Genomic DNA, 17567 nt, shown 5'->3' on the forward strand with positions numbered 1-17567 from the left:
TTCTCCCTTTTCCTCTTCCTCTTCCTCTTCCTCTTCCTTTTCTTTCAAAGATTTTATTCTTAGGTAATCTCTACACCCAGCGTGGGGCTCAAACTCGCAACCCTGAGATCCAGCCAGGCGTGACTTTTAAACATTTCTAAAACGTGATATTAGGACTCTTTTAATGTGATGCTCTCTGAACAAAGCACCTGCCACCAATTATTGCCAAATTAGGTATTTTGAGTAAAGATTTTGCTGAGTTAACTTCAAACTTTGAATTTTAAAGGGTGTTGGGTATGGGAACTTTTTAAAAGCTATGGTTTCCACCTCAGGATTACATAGTATAATTGAGCATGACCAGTGACCAGTGCACAGAAGTAGAGAGTTCTATACTGTACTTGTAGAAGGTTTTGGTCTTTCTCGGACTTGCTGGGACCCGTATGCACAATGCCACGTCCATGGTGTGCCAGCCCGTGGTTAGCACTGAGCCTTAGCAATAAATCTCTGATTTCAGTAGTCTAGGCTAAATTAAAGTCTGTGAATCCAGTACCAATGGGACATTCAATAATTGGCGACTTGGATTTTAAGAAATTCAAAGTGACTTTAGAAATATGAACTTGGGAAGAGAAAAAAGACTGGGTGGTCTTTTTTTTTTTTTTTTTGGCCCATCTCATCCCAAAGCAATTGATGGAGGCAACTTACTTTCCCATTACATTTGCTGACGGGCAGAGCAGATGAATAGAGGCGTCTGTAACTGAAGTAGCATTCTGATAGAGGTCACGGTTGGGTAGGAGAGCAGAACCACAGGTGTGGAAGAGGGGGAAGAGGGAGGGATGGCATCAGAGTCCGAATCAGTCTGTTTATAGGGTTGAGGCAGGCCATCACCTCTGAGGAATGGTTTTCTTTCTGGATCGTTCAGGAGGAAGTTTCTGATGACACTAAGGAGCTTGTCACCCTGTCCCCTTCTCAGGGCTGAGCTCACAGCCTCCCCCAGGAGCACACCGTGTGCAGGCTTCTCTGTACACTTCTCTGGACCAGGCCAGGGAGGCAGGAAACCTTAGGTTTTATTCTGGTTAGTTTTTGCTTTGTGATAAAGACAAAGATGTTGGTGTGTAGGAATTGGCTGAATTGGTTATTTTCAAGTATAAAAGTTACTACTTTTAGATAAAGACAAAATAAAAAGCTCAAGTCCAAAGACTACAAATCTCTGTTTGCAGTCAGACATTCGAAACCTCACATTTGATTTTATCGGTCACATTAACCTCAAAAAACATCGGTGTCCCAATTTAAGAAGACACAAAATACTTAGTAGAACAGGCTAAAAATACTAGAACAGAGCTATATTTGTATAGTTTGAACTGAAACCTTGAAGGTACCCTCACGACGGTCTGTGGTTGTCTCTGTAATGTGGCTCGGTGAGGTGGCTGTGAAGAAGCCACCCGAGATCCCTCCCACAGAAGAGAGTATTTGAACAGATTTGAGAGGGCTTTGGTATACCACGTGTTCAACCCTGTCATGATGTCCCAGGCTTAAGGGCCGTCGGAATCCAGCGTGTCGACGTAAAGGTGCGCGTTCGCAGTGCTGTGTCGGGTTGCACGGTCACTGAATGCGGAAAGGCCCGCTGGGAAGGCTGTTGGATGCCATTAGCCTGCGTTTGATCTGCTTCATGTCTCTGGGAGACTGGGAAGGATCGAAGAGGTGTCAGGGGCTGCGGTTGTCAGGGATGAGCGTGCGTGCTGACTTTTTCCGAACTCTTTCAGTAGCAGGTTGAGCTCGAGTATAGTAGCAATATTTCACTTGTGTGATTCTGGATCCTGTGATTGAAGTCATGCTTATTCTGGATCAATATTTTATTTTCATTTTCTTATAATTATTAAAAAAATTTTTTTTTAATGTTTGTTTATTTTTGAGAGACAGAGCATGAGTGGGGGAGGGGCAGAGAGAGACACAGACTCCGAAGCAGGCTCCAGGCTCCAAGCTGTCAGCACAGAGCCCGATGCGGGGCTCGAACTCACAAGCCGTGAGATCGTCACCTGAGCCGAAGTCGGATGCCCAACTGACTGAGCCACCCAGGTGCCCCTGTAATAATTTTTTTAAAGTTTAGTTATTTTGCGAGACAGAACGAGTGTGCAGGAGGGGGAGAGAGAGAATCCCAAGCAGGCTCTACACTGAGCACAGAGCCCCACGTGGGGCTCGATCCCACGAACCGTGAGATCACAGCCTGAGCCGAAATCGAGTCACACGCTCAACTGACTGAGCCCCCTGGCGCCCCCTGTATCAGTGTTTAGAATCCCTCTTTCCTTCCCTCCACCCACGTGTCCAGCCACGTGGCTCTGTGTGCGGGGCGTCTTCTGTGTCTCACCTGCCGGCGGTCAGCGGCCTCTTGTGATCCTTGTCCGCGTTTGTTTCTTCATAAACTTCTGATACTTAGGAGCCTCTTAGCTGTTGTCCCCGCAGTCTCCGCGAGCGTGCCAGACCCCTTGCACTTAGTGCTCCTGCCGCAGGCCCGGACGCCTCTCTGACACGCCTGCCGTGTGCGGCACGCTCCTCCTCTTACCTTCGTTCCGTCTCCAGAACGTGTTTTGAGCTCCTCACCCTTCCTCCCTTTCGGCGGCATCCCCTCTGGACCGTGCGACCCTCATCCCTCCCTGGGCTGTGGGAGCTGCTTCCTATTGGATCTTCCTGTCTCCCCACACGTTCGTCCTTCACACAGTGGCCAGAGCGAGTTCATAAAAACGAACGCCCAGTGTGATCGTCCCTAAAGCTCTCTGGTGGCTTCCTACCGGATAAGCCGCAGATCCGTCATGTGGCCCGCGCGACCTCCCCTGACCTGGCTCCCCACAATCTCCAGCTTTGGGCCCTTGGTCTCTCTTGCCCACCAGTGCTGCCGTTTTGACCTGGGAGCACCTCACACACCCACAGCTCTTCCCTGTCAGGCCGTTGGCCCTGTGCTCGCCCCTCCATCCCCTGCCTTCCCTGCTCCTCCTGACCTCTCAGGTCTGAGCCCGAAGGACCTCTCAGCCCGGTCAGCCTAACCACCTTCTGCCTGATGCTCCCTCCCCGAGCCTCGTCTTATGGTCTCGCACAGCACTTCCCGTGACGGATCATCACACCTGTACTGGCTTGCGTTGTGTCTTGCTTGCTAGAAAGAACCTCGACGCAGGGATTGGGTCAGGCTTTCTTCTGCTTGTCAAGGTATTGGCACAAAGGAAGATTACCCTAATGAATGAGTAAATTCTTCATAGGCTTAGCTAATCCACGTGCCTTAAAAACAGTTCGGTGAGAGGAGTAGATTGGTGTTTGAGTTTCTTCCTGGAGCACACACACTGCGTTCTAGTCCTCTCAACAGATGGGCCTTGGTCGGCTCCCAGGGCCTGAGAGCTTCCCTGGGGATTGTCTCCCTGGGCCTCTGCCTCTCCTCTGGGATTCTGGCCATCCGGTCTGACAGCTTGAGTTGCTAATTGACTCGTGGGGAAGACAGATTAAAAATATATGTACTATATCTGATTAAATTTATGTAAATATGTAGACCTCTATACATTTACATTAAAAGGTGCTAAACGCTTTCCAGAAGAGTGACTAAGTTGTATGCCCAGCATGAGGGAACAACGTGCAGTGCCTGGCACGTAGTAGGCCCTCAGTAGGAAGGAATGCTGAGCTGAGTTCCAGTCTATTCTCTGCTCACCCTGATGCCAGTGATGTTACGGGAGACTGCGCCCTCTCCACTGGCCTCGCCCTCCGGCTCTGCCTCGGCAGACTCTGGCCATCGCACTGCCTGGGCTTAGTTTTCAGACAGGACCCTGCCTGGGTGTGGCCCCTTGTGCCTCCGTGTGCTTGCACGGCTCCTTCTGCTTGGAACATTTGTTCTTTCTAAACAGGAAACTTTCAGGGCCCTGCCCTAGGGCATGGCCCTGTGTGTGTGTGTGTGTGTGTGTGTGTGTGTGTGTGTGTGTATGTGTGTGTGTGTGTGTGTGTGTGTCTGTCTGTCTCTCACCTGAACCACCGGGCTGGGCTCTGGTGCCTGCCTTAGCTCGGCACACATAGGCACACCTGGTGACTCATTCAGCTGTTTATTTGCTGGTCTCCCGTTCCTTGGTTGGAAACTTCTTGTGGGCCGGGTTCACATCTACCTACTTTCTGAATCCATCTGGCCTGATGTATTATCAGCACTCGGTAATTGTTGAGTGAAAAAAAAACCCTGAATTGGCCAAATGCAGGGCATTTTTCTAAAGGAGGTGCTGTTTGATGCTGGTGGGGAAGGTACTGCATGCTGTAGGAGTTCCAGGGAAGGCACTGAGAAAGAACTTGTTTGGAGTGTTTAGGGAACCCCGGGCCTTTCTCCTGGCGACAGCTGGAGGCTGCATTAAGGCTCCTGGAGAGAGGGCAGTAGGGAAGGCGTGTGCCGCCACCCCGTTTCTCTGAGGGGTGCGAGCGGGGCTCTTGAACGTCTTCACCCTGCCCGCCGGCTGGCGCTGTTCTCTCTTTCCCCGGGAGCCTCTGCCCGCCACCGGCTTCGCACACCTCGTCTGCCTCTGTGCCTTGCTGCTCGGCTGCCGGTGCCGTCTCTCCACCTCGGGGCCCCCTGGAAGCCTCCAGGCCGTTCTAGCGTAGATCCCTTGATCATTTTCTCTCATAGCGCTCGTCTCCTGCTTGGTTTCAGCGCAGTGCTGCTAATGTCCGTGAGATGTGGGACGTGTTCGCGTCCCCAGCACGTGGGAGCTCTAGGAGCAGGTGAGCGCAGGATGCACGGGCATCTCTGGCGCCACCTAGAGGGAAGAGGGGGAGGGCACCGGCACCTGGTGCAGGGGTGAAGAACAGCGAGCGGCCAGGCGGTGCTTGAACAGAGACCCGGGAGAGCAGCTGGCAGTGTGTTCTCCGTGCTTCTGACGTCCTAACCCGGAGAACACAGCCCCTCCTTGGGTATTGTCACTGTCCCCGCCCTGGCTCACAGAGCTAATACTGTGGGTGTGGTCGCTTGTTTGTCTCTGATTCTTTCACCTTCCTCGTTGTATTTGGGGAAGAGGCACCTGCTATCCCAGCTTCCCCTTGTGGGCGCGCTCAGACCTTTCACCTTGCGGGAAGGCGCGTGCGCCAGTCGTGGCCCTGCCCCGCCTGCCCCTGCTGGAGTCATGGAGGGTCCTTTTTGACTGCCTTCCTGCCGGCACCGCTGTCCCCACCTGTCCCCGGCGCCCGCTCCTGCCCGCCCTGCTCACCGGCTGCCATTCCCGGGGGCTTGCCGTCCTGCGGGGAGACGCCCCTGGAGGCACCCCTGACCTCACTCCTACCAGACCCCAGGAGCGATGAAGTCAGTCATCTGGTCTGCTTGCAGCGACAGGGGTCCACATCCCTAGAGGCACACGAGAAGGGCAATGGAGGTTTTTGTGACCATTTAAAAACTTCTGGTGTCTCAGTGGTTAGTGACACTGATTTTTTATTTTTTTAAATGTTTAGTTAGAATGCAAGCGCACAGGGCAGGGGCAGAGAGAGGGAGAGAATCCCAAGCAGGCTCTGCACTGTCAGTGCATAGCCTGATGCGGGGCTCGAACTCACAAACTGTGAGATCGTGACCTGAGCTGAAATCAAGAGTCCCACGCTTAACTGACTGAGCCACCCAGATGCCCCGACACAGATTTTTTTAAAAATAGTGTTCACAGATCTTTGATTTCAGATTCACCAGTAATTGTTCACACTGTTAGGAATTTATTGTAAATTCAACAGTTTTCTGTATTTTGTAATTTTATCAGTTTTCAGCTAAAGAGAAAAATGTAACTTTTTTAAAACAATTAGCACGGAGTAGTTTTGTTTTGCCTGTAGGTAACGTTTGTGTAAGTTTTGCAGTGTTGTTGACTTTAGCTCACAGAACGCGGGTTTCTGCTCACGTGTCTAGTACCTAACTGCTTCAGATGATCTGTTTGCATCTTTATACCTTTCTTCCTGAAAAGTTGTACAGAGTGAGTCTTGTTGTGCATTTAGGCGTTTGAGGTTGAAAACAGACCAGCGGTGGTATTTTTTCTCTGAGTAGGAGGACAAGCACACCGTTAGCCCCGTGCTGTGCCCGGACGCTCTGGTGTGCGTGCTTTCGTCCTGCCCGTGGTGCGCGGACTTCAGCGGAGCGTGCAGGCTCGCATGGGGGTGCCGTGCCCGTTACGTTACAGCAGCTTCCGGAGCTGCCAGACTTGTGGTCTCTTCGGTTTGGACTGGGGCTGTGTGGAATCTGCGCATCGGTTTGGGAGAACCGGCCTGTGCACGGCGCTGTGACTTCTGGTAGACCTGTCCAGCTGGCTAGGCGTGCCGGCTCTCTTGGTCTCATGCAGTAGATCTTTGCGTGGGGACTCCATGCTTTTTTGATGCTATTGTAAAGGACAGTTTTTGGCTTTTAGGTTTAATTGTCCAGTTCTTGGCTTAGTATGTAGAAGTAGATTATCTTGTTAGTTTATCTTGTGCCTTTACTATAAATTCACTTGTTAGTTCTTGTGGTTTATCTGAGCAAGTAGAACATCCAAAGAAGTCTATAGTCATGTAATCTGAAAACAAACCCTTTTTCTCTCCAGTCTTTATGTCTTTTATTTCTCTGTCTTGCCCTGTTGCCATGGCTGGCACCTTCACTACAGTGTCCTTGTCATGTTCTGTTAAGCAGGATTTAGTTCTAGTTTGTCTTGTTTTTGTAGATACCCTCTTTTGAATAAAATTTTCCTTTTAGCCCCTGGTTTTCTGAGAGTTGCTTTTTCTTTTTCCTTTCTTCTTCTTTTTTAATCATGAGAGGATGTTAAATCTTGTCAGGTGCTTTTTCTGTCTTTATTAACCATAGAAACTTTGTTTTTTAAAATAATGGATGAATTATGTTTTGATTGTTGAATCAACCTTGCATTCCTGAGGTAAATCCTACTTGATCACGATGTATTATCCGGTTTATATATTGTTAGATTCGATGTGCAATATGTTGCTTAGGAGATCTGTGTCTTTTGTATAGGGAGGTATCAATCTGTAATTTTTTCTCCTTTTGTGACACTTTGATATCAAGTAGTGTCGTCCTAGTGAAACAAGTTGGGAGCTGTCCCCTTGATATTTCCACCTACGCGACCAGCGTATGTAAAGTTAGGAGACACTAGTCTCTAGTGGCAGTGCTGGAAGTCACAGTCCCATACGATGGGCAGCTGCTGGTGGAAGTGTGTTCTGTTCTTTGTGAGTTGTAGTCCCAACACGTGTGTGTGCGCGTGTGTGTGTGTGCGTGGTTATATAGAAAGCCTAGAAAGCCATGGAACTGTTCACTCCAGATTGCTGCGTCTCACATGTTAGGCTTCAGAGTCCAGAACTAGCAGAATTGGGCTGTGAACACACCTCCCACACGTGGCAGTTCTGGAAGCCTGGTATTGTTCTGTATGGAGAGGGAGGGTCCTGCACATGAACACAGTACCTTAAACCAGGCTGCTGACACCTTATAGCCCAGGAAGAAGACTCTATGTAAATAAAATACAAGATGTAGGACTTCCAATGCTTAAAATACTGTTTTTTGATTACCAGACAGTATGGTTAACAGTTGTTTGTAGGTGGAAAACGTGCGCTCTGTTCTCTAATATTACATGTATAATGGAGCAGTACTGAGTTAAAGGAATTAGTTAGAAAAAATGCAGATCAAAACTTGTATCAAAAAAGACGACAGTTTCCTAGAGCCAAGTGGAGAGGAGAGCTGAGGCCTGAACACTGAGGAAGGAGGCTGGGAGTGCTGGAGCAGAGGGTTTGGTGATGAAGGGCAGTGCGTGCGGAGTCGCAGTGGAGAAGTCCCGCGTGGGCACGGTCCTTTTGTGTGGCTCTGCCTCCAGGAAGGTCTGATGGGGTTCCCTCGGTGGCTGATGCTTCAGGTGGAAACATTTCAAACTGGAGCTTTGTTCACACCCCCATTGCTTATGTTCTTTTTGGTTTTTTAATGTTTACTTTTATTGTTGAGAGAGAGGGAGGGAGGGAGGGAGGGAGGGAGGATGAGTGGGGGGAGGGGCAGAGAGAGGTAGAGAGAGAATCCCAAGCAGGCTCCACGTTGTCAGCACAGAGCCCAAGGTGGGCCTTGATCCCACAAACCGTGAGATGACCTGAGCCGAAATCAAGAGTGAAATGCTTAACTACCTCAGGCCCCTGGTGCCCCTCTGTTGCTTATATTCTAAATGTCTGTGTGGTGTGGTGTGTAAGAAGTGTCAGGGCTCATGGAGGAGAGACCTCTGTCGTGGTCTCTTCCACAGATAGGGTTCCTCTGATTTTCACACACCTTGCTTTCCAGACTTACAGGTGATCTCAGTGTCCTACAGACTTTATTTGGATTGCAGCTTGAGACTTTTTCATACATACATTTGTTTAATGTTGTGAATTGAGTTTAGGGGATGTGAATATAAATTTTCCTTATGATTACATTGGCCAGAAAATGTTATATTGAAAGTTATGTGTGTGTGTGTGTGTGTGTGTGTGTGTGTCTTATATTAAAAACAAACGAGGAAAAAACTCAGGACTTTGTTAACCAGGATGAGGCCAGTATGTTGTATCTCTCCCAAGGTCTATTTTGTTAACTTAAAAAAAATTTTTTTTACGAAAAACAAAATACTTCTAGAATATCATATATTAATGTTAATACTACTATTTTTTTTTTTTTTACTGTGAAAATCTTAGCCATTTTTTGAAGCTGACGGAATCATTGAGGTGGTAACAATCCCAGACTGTCAGGTTTTCTTTTTGTTTTAACTTTTATGTGAGGTCGTGATGGAATGGTATACTGCTGGGATATTTGTGGTTTAGAAAAATGCATATTGTTTTTTTTATAGGGCAACATTTAGGGGAAGTTCTCAGGAACACTTGTGCTTCATTTGGTCGTCGGATTTCCTTACCTATTCCAAACCTACCAGATGCTATCATAGTAGGAATGATGGTCTGTTGTTTCCTTTTTTGACAAGGATTCATAAAGCTCTGAAGTGTGACTTGTTAGGGCTATGATAGCACTGATGAAGTACAGTTAAATGTTGGGGGGTCTTCAAGGATTTCCATGTAGAGAACAATCTTAGAATTCTTAGCATTCCCCTTTAATCCGCCTGGAGAATTCAGGTTACCTGTCTTGACTACTGCTGTCACCTAGCGGATGTCAACTTTGTTTCTAATCTATCTTGCTAATAAGCACTTCACATGTATGATCTCAGCTAACAGAGTAGGTATTACTGCTACTTCTTTATAGACACGAAACCTCTAGTAACTTAAGGGTCACACAGCTACGAGTTGGGGAGCCAAGCACAGTTTTCAACATTATTAGGCAATATGCACTGCTTCCCAATCAAGGCCTCGCTCAGAAGTCATTGCCTGTGAAGTCTTTGCCGAGACATGCCTCTTCTGTAGACTCTCCAGCCTTCTTCACTTAGAGGTTCGGGGTTGTATTGGGCTCGTTCTTTCAGAAGTTTATTTGTGTGATTTAGGTGAGGTTTTAGCTGTCCTGTAATCTCTAGGGTGTCTTGCCTGTAGAAAGAAAATGAATGGCTCAAGCAGAAGTAATTTCGTCTTGGTTTTCTGAGGGATGTGCCTAACCCGTGAAAGTCTTCAAAGCCGTAACAGTTGAAATGCTCTTGCAATAAATTATTGTCCCCATTGTGGGTTGTCTGCATATATAGTTTTAGCAACTTTACTATGGACCTTGCATTCTTGCACTCAGAATTGCGATTAAGAAGTTAGGCATGCTTTCTTTCTCTTTGGTTCCTAGAGTCCTGTCAGGAGGCTTTCGCCCAACCCTGGCAGGAGATGGAAACATTCTTTTCTAAGGAGACTGGTCCAAGAGAAAAGACAGATTCTAACATTCTAACACTCTAGCCAAGCGGCTGACTCTGCCCAGCACATGGGTCATCGGGTCACCCGCGTGTACAGGGCTCCTTGACGACCAGGTGTTTAAAGACAGCCCCTGCAACAAAGCAGAAGCAGGCCAGTGGGACTCCATCAAACTGAACAGCTTCCACACAGCAAAGGACGCCATCAACCAAACAAAAGGGCAACCTGTAGAATGGGAGAACATACTTGCAAATCATATTTCTGATAAAGGGCTAATATTGAAAATCTGTAAACAACTCGTACAACTCAATGCCAAAAGAAAAAAAAATCTCGTTAAAAGAAGGGCAGAGGATCTGAGTAGACATTTTCCCAAAGAAGACATCCAGATGGCCCACAGGCACATGAAAATGTGCTCACCGTCACTCATCATCAGGGAAATGCTAGTCAAACCACAGTGAGCTATCACCTCACACCTCCTGTCAGACTGACTGTTCTCAAAAAGACAGGAAATAACAAGTGTTACTGAGGACATGGAGGAAAGGGAGCCCTCATGTACTGTCGGCGGGAATGTGAATGGTACAGCCGCTGTGGAAAACAGTGTAGCGGTGCCTCAGAAAATGAAAAGTAGAATCAACCATACGGTCCAGCAATTTCACTACTAGATATTTATCCAGAGAAAGCAAGAACACTCATTTGAAAAGATACACGTATACTATAGCATTATTTCCAATAGCCAAGATGTGGAAACAACCTAAGTGTCCATCGATTAACGAATTGATGGACAAGATGTGTGTGTGTATGTGTCTGTGTAATATACACACCCATGTACATACGTACATTGGAATATTATTTGGCCACAAAAATGAAATCTTTCCTTTGCAGCAACGTGAATGGATCCTGAGGGTATTATGCTATGTGAAGGAGTTCAGAGGAAGGCAGATACTGTATGATCTCACTTATGTGTGGAACCTAAAAAACAAACAAATGGACAAGACAAAACTAGGTCAAAGAGCAGGATGGTGGTTGCTAGAGGGGAGGGGGTAGGGGGTGGGGGAAGGGGCTCAGGAGTCACAGTATTCCAGTTATAAGTAAGTTGTGGGGATGTCATGTACAGCATTGTTACTCTAGTTCATAATAACATGGTACTGAACACCTGCAAGTTGCCAAGAGAGTAAATCCTGAAAGTTCTCATCACAGGAAAAAAATTGTTTTATCACTTGGGGTGGTGACGGTTGGTGACTAGACTTAGTGTGGCGATCATTTCCGTAGTGTGCACAAATATCGGATCATTACATTGTACTCCCAACACTGCTATGTTATGTGCCAATTATATTTCAATAAAAAAATAAACAAAGACAGGCTTTGCTTTCAAAATGTGAAGCCCAAACACAGAGAGAAAAGTTTTGAGCAACAAAGATGAAACAACAAGCAGAAGGAAAGAACAAGATAAAACATTTAAATCTCAGTAGAGGATCTCCAGAGAGCTAAGGGAAGATACTGTATTCATGACAGATCAGCAGAATTCTTTTTTTTTTTTTTTTGAGACAGAGATTGACAGTGCGAGTGGGACAGGAGCAGAGAGAGAGGGAGATTCCCAAGCAGGCTCTGTGCTGACAGCATGGAGCCCGATGTGAGCCTTGAACTCTCCAACCGTGAGATCGTGACCTGAGCCGAAACCAGGAGTCAGATGTTTACCTGACTGAGCCACCCAGACTCCTCCAGAATTCTTTTTATAAAAAAAATTTTTCTTTTAATGTTTATCTTTATTTTTGAGACTGAGGGAGACAGAGCATGAGCGGGGGAGAGGCAGAGAGAGAGGGAGACACAGAATCCGAAGCAGGCTCTAGGCTCCGAGCTGTCAGCACAGAGCCCAATGTGGGTCTCAAACTCGTCAATTGCAAGATCATGACCTGAGCCGAAGTTGGACGCTCAACCAACGGAGCCACCCAGGCGCCCCCAGAATTCTTTTTAAAAGTACATTCAAAGTCAGAAAAATTAAAAGTACCAAAGCAGACATAAACTCCATAAAAGCAGTGGGAAATAATGTGGAAGATATCTTGCAAAACATGTATGGGAAAGAAAAATGAGGGCGAAAAGAAAGAAAGTAGAATGATGAACTCTGAAGGTCCAGTATCCAAGTAACAAGAGTTGTAGAAAGAGACAAGAGGATTAAACCACCAGAGACGTGATGCAAGAACATTTTCTGGAGGCAAAGGGTAAGAGTTTCCAGATTGCAGGTTCCCAGACCCTGAGGCCCCACGCTGCCTCTCAGGCCTCTCCTGCTCCCTCCTTCTTGCAGCCCTACGGCACCTGTGCAACCGTGATGTGGTAACGATGGAAGGAGTGAGGGCCCCTCCTTTACAACTCTTACTACTGTCGTCACGTTTTTATAGTACTTACTACAGTTGTAAGTAAGTGATCACGTGTGTGCGTATCTCTCTTAACCGGGCTGGAAGCTCTCCGGGCAGGGATTGTATGCATATGCACACCTCTGTCCCAGTGCCGAGCCTCGTATGTGGTGAAATCCATTTAATTCATTTCACACTGAATTAACCTAAGGGCGGTGTGGCACATCCATTTGCCTGCGGGGACAGGCACGAGTGAATGAGGCCATGAAGCATCGAGCCCATGGAAAAGCATGCGGTATCGATCACCAGTCCGGCTGGCCCTTCGCCGATGACGGCGGGGTGTGGTAACAACACGATGGGCCGGTACCGTGCTGCCACCCTGCTGTATGTCGCCGTGAGGGAGTGAGGCCCGATAGCGACAGGGTTTTCACGTGAAGTTGCACACCCAGCAGACCCAGCAGCAGCATGGTTTGGTGAGCAAGTTCATGGTCTCGAGGTAGACTGGCTTTGAGTCTTTGCACTGGGCCTTGTGGCTTTGGGCAGGTCATGTGTCTCTGTCCCCCATCTGGAAAGTGGGGACAAATAAGGTAAAAGTGAGGATTAAATTATTTCATTTTTAAGTGCTTAGAACAGTCCTGGCGTGGTAAGTGCTGCATAAATAATTACTTAACTCAACTCTGGAAGCGCCGCCCCTCCCTCTCCCCTCCCCCCCCCCCCCCCCCCCCCCCCCCCCATACAGACCTTCCTGTCTCAGGAGCAGCTTTTACCTTAATGAAGTCCAAATCAGTCTCTGCACATGAGGGAAGTCACTCTTTTATCATGCGCAGCACTTTGACTCCATGGCAGTGGCGGGGGGGGGAGGGGGGGGGGTGGTGCGGGGGCTTTGCCCCTGCACTATGCTGTTTTGCTTTGGCAGAGTGCTCCCCAAAGAGAGTACCCGTGGAAACATTTCCCCAGAGGTAAATTTATGTCTCTTTCTCGGTTACAAAGAGTCGGTTATAGCTATGAAATGATAAGGTTTTTAAAAAGACTTCAGAGAGTCCCAGCCAGAATATCAGCTGCTTCCCCCCACCCAAGCCTGAGAGCGGATGGGGCCCGCCAAGCTTTACTCCCCTTCCCAGAGTAGTCTTCCAGACGCCCAGCCCCCTCCTCCCCCGTCCTGACCTCCAGGCACCACGCAGCTCCACTCCCATGAGTTCAGGCATTTAGGCCTGCGTTGTACCCAGTATCACATACCGGACTGAATTAACGGTTCTATTTCTTGCTCATCCCCCTTCGTCAGACAAGCGGTATCTGCCCCTCTTGTGTTCTGTATCTCCACAGACTGGTGGCTCTTTGCTGCTCAGTGAGCTGAGCAAGAAAAATGGTTGCTGACTTTCCTTTAATCTTCTTTTTTTTTTATTTTTAAAATATTTATTGATTTTTGAGAGAGAAAGGATTGTGAGCGGGGGAGAGAAAAAGAGAGAGAGAGGGAGACACAGAATCCGAAGCAGGCTCCAGACTCTGAGCTGTCGGCGCAGAGCCCAATGCGGGGCTCGAACCCATGAACCGCAAGATCATGACCTGAGCCCCCCGGGCGCCCCTGCCTTTCCTTTAATCTTATGCATGCAAGTTAGTCCAACCCCTATGCTTTTGACTTTTCTGTGGCTCTCAAATGTTTCCACTTCTTGGGTCATAGTTAATGTTGCCCGGGTTGTAACAAAAGCTTTCTGATTGGTCTGCACGGACTTACTTGCTGCCCCGGGTGCATATCCTGACACCAGCCAGGCTCCCACCTGCCTCTGGAGCTGGCCTTGTCTGAATTCCCTTCCGTTTGAATTAAAGCCACGTTGGCCTTTGCATTGACTCTCTGGATCATTGACCTCTCCCGGCAGACATGTCTTCTGTTGGGTTTGACGTACCTATTCTCCAGATCCCAACTTGGACCAATTCCTATTCTGTAGGAACTTGACCATGCCCCGAGTCTGGGTGATGCTGTTTTCCCAGCATCTCCCTCAGCACCATGTTCTTCGTGTACTTGTCTGCGATGGTCTTTCTAATGAGGGCCGTAGGGGCAGGGACTATGTGCTGTCCTGATGATCGGTCTGTTTCTTTATTCTGTCCTGATGTCCAGGAAAGCACCTTATATGTAGTCTACTATAATACTTTGGTCGGGGGTGGGGATGAACTGGTAAATCATAATGTAACTTGATAGTTTTGATACAGGTGTCCCGGTGCTGTGTTTCCCAGACGAAACTTGCACAGGGGTCACGTGGTGATTTTGAAGCCCAGATCCTTGCGAAGTAGGTTTGTGGTGGGATTCTTACCAACTCTGGATGCTGCCTGTGCTGCTAGTCCGTGGACCGGGCACGGAGGAGCAAGTGTGTGGTGTGGAGACGAGAGCAGGCTGTGGTGCCGTCACGCATAGCTGTGTGATGCTGGGCCCGTCGCTTAGCCTCTTGGAGCCTCGGGGTCCGGGCTCACAGTCGGAGCTACCGTATGGGGCGGGTGTGTGGATCAGACGGACCAAGTGAATTACCAGAGTGGCCCTGCCACGTAGTGGCTGGTGTGCAGGTGTTTGCTGCTTAATTGTTGGCATCATCGTCCTCGTCATACACACGATGCACTCTGGGTCGTGTGGTCTTTGTCCATGTGTTTCTGTTTAATCCTTGTGATAGTCCTGTGAAATCAATGCCGTCGCCACACTGCAGTTCAAAAAATAGGTCAAATGACTTGTTGACATACTAACAGTGTGTATTTGTGGAGCAGGACTTAAAGCCAACCCAGAGTCCTAGCTCAGCATCGTGATGCCTTAGCTACTCCTAACGTAACTTGTCACGCAAAGTTCTAAATGAGATAATACACACGACGAAACTGCTTAGGTACCTGACGCATTGGCAATATTCAGTAAAAGGCTTCTTGTGTTTTTACCTTGTAATACTGGACTCAGTTTTGTCTTTTTTTTTTTTTTTTTTAAGTAAGCTCTACTCCCAGCGTGGTCCTTGAACTCACAACCCTGAGATCGAGTCACACGCTCTACTGACGGAGCCCGTGAGGCGCTGCAGTTTTGTCTTACTGAATAGAGGCGTAGCATATACTGTTTTCGAGGAAAGTGGGGTTTTTGTTAAGTAGTTACTGAACATCTGCCAGGTCGCCTGGCCTGGTTTCCAATCAGTGTGTTTGTTGTGTGGCCTTCACGTGCCACCCGGCGGGGCCGGCAGGAGCACCCCGCATTCTCTTCAGGTGGGCCCCCACGTCTTTGTCCCCCTGGCAGCAAAATGCCGAGAGTTCCTTACGTTTCCTGTGTGCACCTCCTTTCTTCACACGCTCTCCGGATCCTCTCACCGGGCTGTTCTCCCCCCTGTCACCACATCGCCGGCTCAGGGCGCAGCGGCTCTTCCTTTGACCAGCTAGTGGGGGTGACCCCTTCCTTGACTTGGTCTCTAAGCCGTGCCTCTAGGATTCCCTCCCAGCCCACCGGCTGCAGCGTCTTCATTTCCTTTGCTAGTTACTCTTTCTTCTGTCTCTAAACATCACAGACACGACGCTTCAGTGTCTGTGACGCTCTCAGGGCTCAGGGACCCAGTACAGGGCACAGCGCCTAGCAGGGCTCATTGCAGGGGACCAAAGAGCCAACTTTGAAGGGACAGTAAGGACAGGAGGTACCAAGGAAATGTGGGGAGCGTGGCAGCTTGGTTAAGTCAGACTGCTGAAGGAGACGGGCGCTTGAAGCCGGTGCATGCCGTGTGCTCACGTCTACAGAGAAGAGGTTCATTTCTTCTTGGCTGGATTGGTAACTGTGGCTCAGGCAACAATTTTGGCCAGTGCTCTTTAGTATTGCACGTTGCTTTTGGTCAGTTATTGCAGAAGAGCCTTCTGGCAGAAACTTTTGTTCTCATTTTGTAAATAAAGGCGTATAATCGAAGTAAAGCACATGTACTGTGAAGTGACTCATGTATGTATCCTGGTAATAGATTTTACTGGTCCCTCCCCTGTCAGTGTTTACAGTGTTACCAGCCCCCACAGCCTGGCTCCTTTCAGTCGGTGCCCCTGGGAAGCTAGCCAACGTTGATTTCTACCACCGTGACTCAGTTTTGCCTATTTTGGGAGTTGATATTCTCTTTGGCCAGTCGTAACATCTGTGAGATTGATCCACGTTGCCGTGTGTAGCACTCACTCGTTTCTCGTTGCCGTGTGGCCTTCCGTTTAAGAGCACAGCACAGTTTGTTTTATTCTTGATGGATGTTTGGGTGGTTCCTAGTCTTGAACTGCATGCGTGGTGCTGCTCCAAATGCTGCGTGTGTCTTCTGGTGAACACGTGCCTGTGTTTCTCTCTGGCACACGCTTGAGGGAGAGACGGCCGGTCAGGGCGTGTGGAGCTCTTCGGCTAGCGCGGAAACTGTGTCCCACGCGCCTGCGTCAGATAGCGGCCCAGCCGGCAGGCTGTGAAAGCTCTGGCTGCCGCGCGGCTTTGCCGTACTTAGCATTGTCGGTTTTTAAAGTTTTGGAGCGATAGAAAAATTATACTTAAAAAACATTTTTTTTAATTGAGATAAAATTTACATAACAAAATTTCACATAACACGACACTGTCCTTTTTGGAGTGTACCATCCCGTGGCTTTAAGTATGCACACAAGCTTGTACATCCAGCACCACCGTCCAGCTCCATTGCCGGTCGACCCCCAACCCCCGCAAGCCTCTGGCGAGCGCTCATCTACCGTTGGTCTCTCTGGATTTTCCCATCCCGGAACTTTCGTATAAATGGACCATGCAGTATATGGCCTTTTCTCTGGCTTCTTTTATTTACCAAGATGTTGTCAAGGTTTGTCCACGTCGTAGAGGTGTCACTACTTCATTCCTTTTTATGGCTGAACACTGGTGCTCCACCGTACGGCTAGGCCAGTTCGTTCATCCACTCGTGTTACTAAATGTCACCGTTCTGTTAGAGAAGATGGAGATTATTAAGCAGCATCTTTACATTTGTGTCCTTAAAACTTTTTTTTTTAATGTTTATTTATTCTTTTTTTTTTTTTAATTTTTTTTTTTCAACGTTTATTTATTTTTGGGAAAGAGAGAGACAGAGCATGAACGGGGGAGGGGCAGAGAGAGAGGGAGACACAGAATCGGAAACAGGCTCCAGGCTCTGAGCCCTCAGCCCAGAGCCTGACGCGGGGCTCAAACTCACGGACCGCGAGATCGTGACCTGGCTGAAGTCGGATGCTTAACCGACTGCGCCATCCAGGCGCCCCAATGTTTATTTATTCTTGAGAGAGAGAGAGAGAGACAGAGCATGAGTGGGGATGGGACAGAGGGAGAGGAAGACACAGAATCGGAAGTAGCTCCAGGCTCTGAGCTGTCCACACCAGAGCCTGACGTGGGGCTCAAACTCGCAAACTGTGAGATCATGACCCGAGCCTAAGCCGGACACTTAACCGACTGAGCCACCCAGGAGCCCCTATATTTGTGTGTTGAAA

At 48.4% G+C, this 17567-nt stretch overlaps 1 protein-coding gene across 26 annotated transcripts in view; it reads left to right on the forward strand.

Annotated features, from left to right (window-relative positions):
- Nucleotides 1–17567, forward strand: part of PTK2 (protein tyrosine kinase 2) — a 256802-nt gene that overhangs the window by 61476 nt on the left and 177759 nt on the right. Inside the window, exon 1 of one of the 26 annotated variants that reach the window (XM_045453539.1) lies at nt 89–213. The exons of 24 other annotated variants lie outside the window; for them this stretch is intronic. The gene's annotated coding sequence lies outside the window, so the exon portion shown is untranslated. Of the gene's footprint in view, nt 1–88; nt 214–15284; nt 15291–17567 lie in introns of those variants that run through there. One more of the 26 variants, XM_045453537.1, reaches the window with a different exon arrangement.

The sequence above is a fragment of the Leopardus geoffroyi genome, chromosome C3, assembly GCF_018350155.1.
Source record: "Leopardus geoffroyi isolate Oge1 chromosome C3, O.geoffroyi_Oge1_pat1.0, whole genome shotgun sequence".
Classification (NCBI taxonomy): Eukaryota; Metazoa; Chordata; class Mammalia; order Carnivora; family Felidae; genus Leopardus; species Leopardus geoffroyi.